General features: G+C 41.9%; 1 pseudogene; it reads right to left on the reverse strand.

Annotated features, from left to right (window-relative positions):
- Window positions 1-593: 593 nt before the first annotated feature.
- LOC112073646 (choline O-acetyltransferase-like) overlaps window positions 594-8,436 on the reverse strand; it is a 46,338-nt pseudogene continuing 38,495 nt past the window's right edge.

Raw genomic sequence — 8,436 nt, forward strand, 5'->3', positions numbered from 1 at the left:
CACCGTAATCTGAGGGAAGTTGAGCGTAACTACTGAGCTGTCCTAATATGGACACCGTAATCTGAGGGAAGTTGAGCGTAACTACTGAGGCTGTCCTAATATGGACACCGTAATCTGAGGGAAGTTGAGCGTAACTACTGAGGCTTGTCCTAATATGGACACCGTAATCTGTGGGAAGTTGAGCGTAACTACTGAGGCTGTCCTAATATGGACACCGTAATCTGTGGGAAGTTGAGCGTAACTACTGAGGCTGTCCTAATATGGACACCGTAATCTGGGGAAGTTGAGCGTAACTACTGAGGCTGTCCTAATATGGACACCGTAATCTGTGGGAAGTTGAGCGTAACTACTGAGGCTGTCCTAATATGGACACGTAATCTGTGGGAAGTTGAGCGTAACTACTGAGGCTGTCCTAATATGGACACCGTAATCTGAGGGAAGTTGAGCGTAACTACTGAGGCTGTCTAATATGGACACCGTATCTGTGGGAAGTTGAGCGTAACTACTGAGGCTGTCCTAATATGGACACCGTAATCTGAGGGAGTTGAGCGTAACTACTGAGGCTGTCCTAATATGGCACCGTAATCTGTGGGAAGTTGAGCGTAACTACTGAGGCTGTCCTAATATGGACACCGTAATCTGAGGGAAGTTGAGCGTAACTACTGAGGCTGTCCTAATATGGACACCGTAATCTTGTGGGAAGTTGAGCGTAACTACTGAGGCTGTCCTAATATGGACACCGTAATCTGAGGGAAGTTGAGCGTAACTACTGAGGCTGTCCAAATATGGACACCGTAATGATACCTCAGTATGTCCTATTTTCCCCCTGTTTTCTGAGGTGTGCTCAGAGGCTTGCTGCCAGCTCCTCGGCTTTTCTCAACCGCCTTCGAGGCAGCAGCAGTGTCGCTCTGAGGCTTATTGCTCTTCTCGCACAGATCCCTCATCTCTACGAGGCCCTCGTCCAGAGCCTCGATAAAATCGGCCGAGCTGGTCTCGGTGCTGCCGTTGAAGCTGGTCACGCTGAAGAGAAGGTGGTCTGCCTGCGGGTTGTAGCAGCACCCGTAACCGTTAGGAACCACCGGGCCATAGCAACAGAACATCTCCACTGTGGTGGGGACCTGAGGAAGGTATACCAGTTATAATACAACATCTACTTAAGATATACACAGGTGTACTTTAACAAGGGATTTTTACGTAGTTTATAAACCGTTAATGATTACTTCATAGATACTGTATATATGTAATAAACAGTTATAACACAATTGGTAGAATATTATGTTCTTGTAATTATTATTATTATTATTATTATTATTATCATGGCTGTAATAGCAATAGACTGTGTTATTGACTTGTTTATTGTTTACTCCATGTGTAACTCTGTGTTGTTGTCTGTTCACACTGCTATGCTTTATCTTGACCAGAGGTCGCAGTTGTAAATGAGAACTTGTTCTCAACTAGCCTACCTGGTTAAATAAAAGGTGAAATTAAAAAATATATTWAAAAAAAAATAGCAATAGACACGTAGCAAAGAGACGACTAGATGGTATACCTGACTGGTGGAGAGAATGAACTGGTTACTGGCCACATAGGTTTCATCTGTGAAGATCTCTGGCACCTCCATATGGATCTCCTGGGAGATCTCTCTGAGTCCTAGAAGGTGATTGTCTATTCCCATCCCTGTAATAGCCTGCAAAAAAACATCACGAACCCTTAGAGCTTAATGTATTAAATCTACTTAAGTTAGAGGTTCCTCATGAATAGAACATTTATCAAATAAACGTAATACAATGAATAGTTTTAGTCAAACACGCGTACTTACTGCAATTGTGGAATTTGTCTGGGCATTAATCGCATCCCACAATCGTTTAATCTTTTCTGAATCCTGTAAAATTGAATAAAAACAAAAGCATAATTAATAATTGCATTTAGTCTCAAAAAGCTAAATATAATACTCCCACGTTGAACATTGTCTAAAGAGAGACAAAGTAACATATTTTACCTGTTATGAGTCATATGATGGATTGCAAGTGCTGGTTTGTGGTGTGTTTGTGTGTGTGTGTGTGTGTGTGTGTGTGTGTGTGTGTGTGTGTGTGTGTGTGTGTGTGTGTGTGTGTGTGTGTGTGTGTGTGTGTGTGTGTGTGTGTGTGTGTGTCGTGTGTGTGTGTGTGTGTGTGTGTGTGTGTGTGTGTGTGTGTGTGTGTTGTGTGTGTGTGTGTGTGTGGTTGTGTGTGTGTGTGTGTGTGTGTACAAGACTGTGTGTGTGTGTGTGTGTGTGTTTATGGCTGGAATGAAGGATACTCAATTCTTACAGTTTTTTATTTTATTGCTTTGGTACTGTTTTCACAAGTACACAACCAAAAGTATGTGGACACTGCTAAATCAAACATCTCATCCAAAATCATGACATTATTAATATGGAGTTGGTCCCCCTTTGCTGCTATAACAGGCACTCCTCTCTTCTGGGAAGGCTTTCCACTAGATGTTGGAACATTGCTGCTATACAGCCTCCTCTCTTCTGGGAAGGCTTTCCACTAGATGTTGGAACATTGCTGCTATAACAGCCTCCTCTCTTCTGGAAGGCTTTCCACTAGATGTTGGAACATTTGCTGCTATAACAGCCTCCCTCTTCTGGGAAGGCTTTCCACTAGATGTTGGAACATTGCTGCTATAACAGCCTCCCTCTTCGGGAAGGCTTTCCACTGATGTGTGGAACATTGGCTGCTATAACAGCCTCCTCTCTTCTGGGAAGGCTTTCCACTAGATGTGGAACATTGCTGCTATAACAGCCTCCTCTCTTCTGGGAAGGCTTTCCCTAGATGTTGGAACATTGCTGCTATAACAGCCTCCTCTCTTCTGGGAAGGCTTTCCCTAGATGTTGGAACATTGCTGCTATAACAGCCTCCTCTCTTCTGGGAAGGCTTTCCACTAGATGTTGGAACATTGCTGCTATAACAGCCTCCACTCTTCTGGGAAGGCTTTCCACTAGATGTTGGAACATTGCTGCTATAACAGCCTCCCTCTTCTGGGAAGGCTTTCCACTAGATGTTGGAACATTGCTGCTATAACAGCCTCCTCTCTTCTGGGAAGGCTTTCCACTAGATGTTGGAACATTGCTGCTATAACAGCCTCCTCTCTTCTGGGAAGGCTTTCCTATAATGTTGAAGCATTGCTGCTATAACAGCCTCCTCTCTTCGTGGAAGGCTTTCCACTAGATGTTGGAACATTGCTGCTATAACAGCCTCCTCTCTTCTGGGAAGGCTTTCCACTAGATGTTGGAACATTGCTGCTATAACAGCCTCCTACTCTTCTGGGAAGGCTTTCCACTAGATGTTGGAACATTGCTGCTATAACAGCCTCCCTCTCTGGGAAGGCTTTCCACAGATGTTGGAACATTGCTGCTATAACAGCCTCCTCTCTTCTGGGAAGGCTTTCCACTAGATGTTGGAACATTGCTGCAAGGACTTGCTTCCATTCAGCCACAAGAGCATTACTGAGGTTGGGCACTGATCTTGGGCGATTAGGCCTGGCTCTCAGTCGGTCTTCCAATTCATCCCAAAGGTGTTCGTTGAGGTTCAGTTCGGGGCTTTGTGCAGGCCAGTCAAGTTCTTCCACACTGATCTCGACAAACCATTTCTGTATGGACCTCGCTTTGTGCAGGGGGCATTGTCATGTTGAAACAGGAAAGGGCCTTCCCCAAACTGTTGCCACACAGTTGGCAGCACAGAATCATCTAGAATGTCATTGTATGCTGTAGCATTAAGATTTGCCTTCACTGGAACTAAGGGGCCTTGCCCGGACCATGAAAATCAGCCTCAGACCATTATTCCTCCTCTACCAAACTTTACAGTTGGCAGTGAATTTGGGCAGGTATCATACTCCTGTCATCCGCCAAACCCAGATTTGTCAGTTGGACTGCCAGATGGTAAAGTGTAATTCATCACTCCAGAGAACGCATTTCCACTGCTCCAGAGTCCAATGACGGAGAGCTTTACACCATRCCAGCCGAGGCTTGGCTTTGCTGATGGTGATTTTATGCTTGTGTGCAGCTGCWCAGRCATGGAAYCCCATTTCATGAAGCTCCCGACGAACAGTTCTTCTGCTGACGTTGCTTCCAGACGCAGTTTGGAACTCGGTAGTGAGTGTTGCAACCGATGGATAGGTGATTTAAGCGCTGTTCGCTTCAGCACTCGGCGTTGGTGAGCTTGTGTGGCCTACCACTTCGTGGCTAAGCCGTTGTTGCTCCTATAAGTTTTTCACATCACAATAACAGCACTTACAGTTGACCGGGGGCAGCTCTAACAGGGCAGAAACTAGATAAACTGACTTGTTGGAAAGGTGGCATCCTATGACGGTGCTGCGTTGAAAGTCACTTAGCTCTTCAGTTCGGACCATTCAACTGTCAGTGTTTGTCTATGGAGATTGCATGGCTGTGTGATTGATTTTTATACACCTGTCAGGAATCGTGTATTGTATTTTACAGTATTGTATTGTAATCGTGTATTGTATTTTACAGTATTGTATTGTAATCGTGTATTGTATTTTACAGTATTGTATTGTAATTGTGTATTGTATTTTACAGTATAGTATTGTAATCGTGTATTGTATTTTACAGTATTGTATTGTAATCGTGTATTGTATTTTACAGTATTGTAATGTTTAATGTGCAATCAAATCCAAATAGTTATCATTATAGTAGTACATTTGAGTATATCATACTCTGTATGTTTCTACTTTACAGACATACATTTTCATCTATTCCTCAAAATCTGGGGTAGACAAACCACTTTACATGTTACATCTGTAGGTTTTACCAACCGGTTAAGTGATCATCAATCGATGAATCAATCACACACACACACACACATTATGGGAGAAGAGGACATGATGAACAGCATTATGGGAGAAGAGGACATGATGAACAGCATTATGGGAGAAGAGGACACGATGAACAGCATTAAAACACCAGAACAACATGCAATAACACAGGAACATCAACTGAAGGCCTCTGTTGTATGTATATGTTGTATGAGGCAAGACACAACACATGTGTTCATGCATGATTTGCACAATTACAAACTGGACACATATAAGACAGTTAAAAAAAATCGTTTTAATTTAAAGTACACAATCACAGTAAGCTCTACTTAAATTGGTACCCGGAAATGAATTTGACACGGATATAAAAAAGAGGCATAGAAACTTAACATATATTTACATATTCTTTAGAGTTGGTTAGAAGAACTTGACCATGGATGTTACACAAGTTTTGACAGGTCTATGGGAAAAGAATTCATCACGAAACAACAGAACGATGAGTTCCACGATGCCGTACATAACAGGTTGGCTTCTACAAACTGGCCTTTTACAGGTGTTTGTTAAAAGACAAAGATATTAGAACCTGATCATATTTTATCTAATGGGGACAACAAAAACAAAACAAAAAAAACACAAACACAAAAAACAAACACAAAAAATACAAAACAAAAAACACAAACACAATAAAACCAAATAACACAAAAAAAATAACACACGAACATATAAAAAACTATGAACACAAAAATTGGGAACGAAACACGACACAAAAAAACCAATAGAACATAACCTCGAAGCAAAGAAGAATAACAACAAACATCATAAAAAACACCAAACACAATATTATAAATTAAGCCAGAACTACAAAACAAAACACGCACAACACAAACCACAAAAAACCTAAACAAATGAGACAAGAACAAGGAAAACACAATAAAAAACCACAAATCAAGATAAAAAAAAAATATTAAAAAAATAAAAAAAAAAAAAAAAAGGATAGTAGAAAAATAAGATATATAAAAAGACAACGAAGAAAACACCACAAAACTAACAAAAATACCAACATCACACACACATGGAAAAGCCAACGCAGAAACAACAACAAAAAAAAAACCACAAAGAAATCCAGACATGACAGCCTCTTCCTCCACAATAACCATTTCCATAAATACACTCACCGGGACGGCGCCATATACTATATAAACCTAATCTCTATAAAAATAACTCCTGCATTACTCTCATGACATTGGAGATACTTGTACTTTTTGATATTATGAGAGTTAAAACTAAACTTCCAACTTTTTCTAAGAAAACGTTATTCTAAAACGACATGTTTGTTTGGTTGTTTTAGTTACTGTTTTCCAACACATTGTTTCATTTGATTACAATCTTTACTACTTATTGACAGTCATTTAATTTAACTAAAAAACCTAAGAAAGAAAACTATTTCCTTTTTCACACATGAAGTGAATTCAGCCTCCATTGATATACAGTAGCGATATTTATTTGCTTTGTGATTTTTCAGATGCAATGGACGGCTGGTGTCCACTTATGAGAGTGCTTCTATCCGTCGTTCCACGAGGGCGGGGACAACATCGCTCAGTCGACCCCCGAGGCTTCTGGCCTTCGTGAAGGCCATGGACGGACCGAGAAGACATTGAATGTCATTTTGTCATTACATTAGCTTGCCCCATTATGGTCTATCTCCATAATGCTGTTCATCGTGTCCCTCTTCTCCCATAATGCCTGTTCGATCGTGTCTCTTCTCCCATAATGCTCGTTCATTTAACTCGCTCTGGCTCATTGTGTCTGCGTGTCTATTCTCAATAATGCTGTTCATCGTGTCCTCTTCTCCATAATGCTGTTTCATGCGTGTCCTCCTTTCCCTCCCATAATGCTGTTCATCTGTCCTCTTACCCATAGTTGCCTGTTTCTCGTGTCCATGTCATTTCGTCTCTGCAATTAATTGCGTTCATCGTATGTCCTCTCTCCCATAATGCTGTTCATCGTCGTTCCCTTCTCCATCACTCGTTCATCGAGGTTCACAACTGTCTCTTCATCCATAATGTGTTCAATCGTGTCCCTCTTCTCCATAATGCTGTTCATCGTGTCTCCTTCTCCCATAATGCTGTTCATCATGTCCTCTTCTCCATAATGCTGTTCACGTGTCCTCTTTCTCCCATAATGCTTGTTCATCATGTCCTCCTTCTCCCATAAATGCTGTTCATCGTGTCCTCTTCTCATAATGCTGTTCATCATGTCCTCTTCTCCATATGCTGTCTCATGTCTCTTCTCCATAATGCTGTTCATCGTCCTCTTCTCCTAATGCTGTTCATCGTGTCCTCTTCTCCCATAATGCCGTTCTCAGTGTCCTCTTCTCCCATAATGCTGTTCATCGTGTCCTCTTCTCCCATAATGCTGTTTCATGTTCCTCTTCTCCATAATGCGTTCATCATGTCCTTCTCCCATAATGCTGTTCATCGTCCTCTTCTCCTAATGCTGTTCATCGTGTGTCCTCTTCTCCCATAATGCTGTTCATCATGTCCTCTTCTCCATAATGCTGTTTCGTGTCCTTCTTCTCCATAATGCTGTTCATCTGTCCTCTTCTCCATAATGCTGTTTCATTCTGTCCTCTTCTCCAATAATGCTGTTCATCGTGTCCTCTTCTCCCATAATGCTGTTCATCGTGTCCTCTTCTCCATTAATGCTGTTCATCATGTCTCTTCTCCCATAATGCTGTTCATCATGTCCTCTCTCCCATAATGCTGTTCATCATGTCCTCTTCTCCATAAATGCCGTTCATCGTGTCCTCTTCTCCCATAATGCTGTTCATCGTGTCCTCTTCTCCCATATGCTGTTCATCTGGTCCTCTTCTCCCATAATTGCTTGTTCATTCTGTTCCTCTTCTCCCATAATGTGTTCATCGTGTCCTCTTTCCATAATGTGTTCATCGTGTCTCTTCTCCCATAATGCTGTTCATCATGTCCTCTCTCCCATAATGCTGTTCATCCGTGTCCTCTCTCCCATAATGCTGTTCATCATGTCCTCTTCTCCCATAATGCCGTGTTCATTCATGTCCTCTTCTCCCATAATGCTGTTTCATCATGTCCTCTTCTCCCATAATGCTGTTCATCATGTCCTCTTCTCCCATAATGCTGTTCATGGTTCCTCTTCTTCCAAATGCTGTTCATCATGTCCTCTTCTCCCATAATGCTGTTCATCGTGTCCTCTTCTCCCATAATGCTGTTCATCATGTCCTCTTTCTCCCATAATGCTGTTCATCATGTCCTCTTCTCCCAATATGCTGTTCATCGTTCTCTTCTCCATAATGCTGTTCATCATGGTCCTCTTCTCCCATTGCTGTTCATCATGTCTCTTCTCCCATAATGCTGTTCATCGTGTCCTCTTCTCCCATAATGCTGTTCATCTGTCCTCTTCTCCCATAAGCTGTTTCATGTGTCCTCTTCTCCCAATGCTGTTCATCTGTCTCTTCCAAATGCTGTTCATATGTCCTCTCTCCATATGCTGTTCATCATGTCTCTTCTCCCATAATGCTGTTCATCTGTCCTCTTCTCCATAATGCTGTTCAATCATGTCCTTTCTCCCAAATGCTGTTCATCGTGT

This window comes from Salvelinus sp. IW2-2015, unplaced genomic scaffold, assembly GCF_002910315.2.
Source record: "Salvelinus sp. IW2-2015 unplaced genomic scaffold, ASM291031v2 Un_scaffold2329, whole genome shotgun sequence".
Taxonomy (NCBI): domain Eukaryota; kingdom Metazoa; phylum Chordata; class Actinopteri; order Salmoniformes; family Salmonidae; genus Salvelinus; species Salvelinus sp. IW2-2015.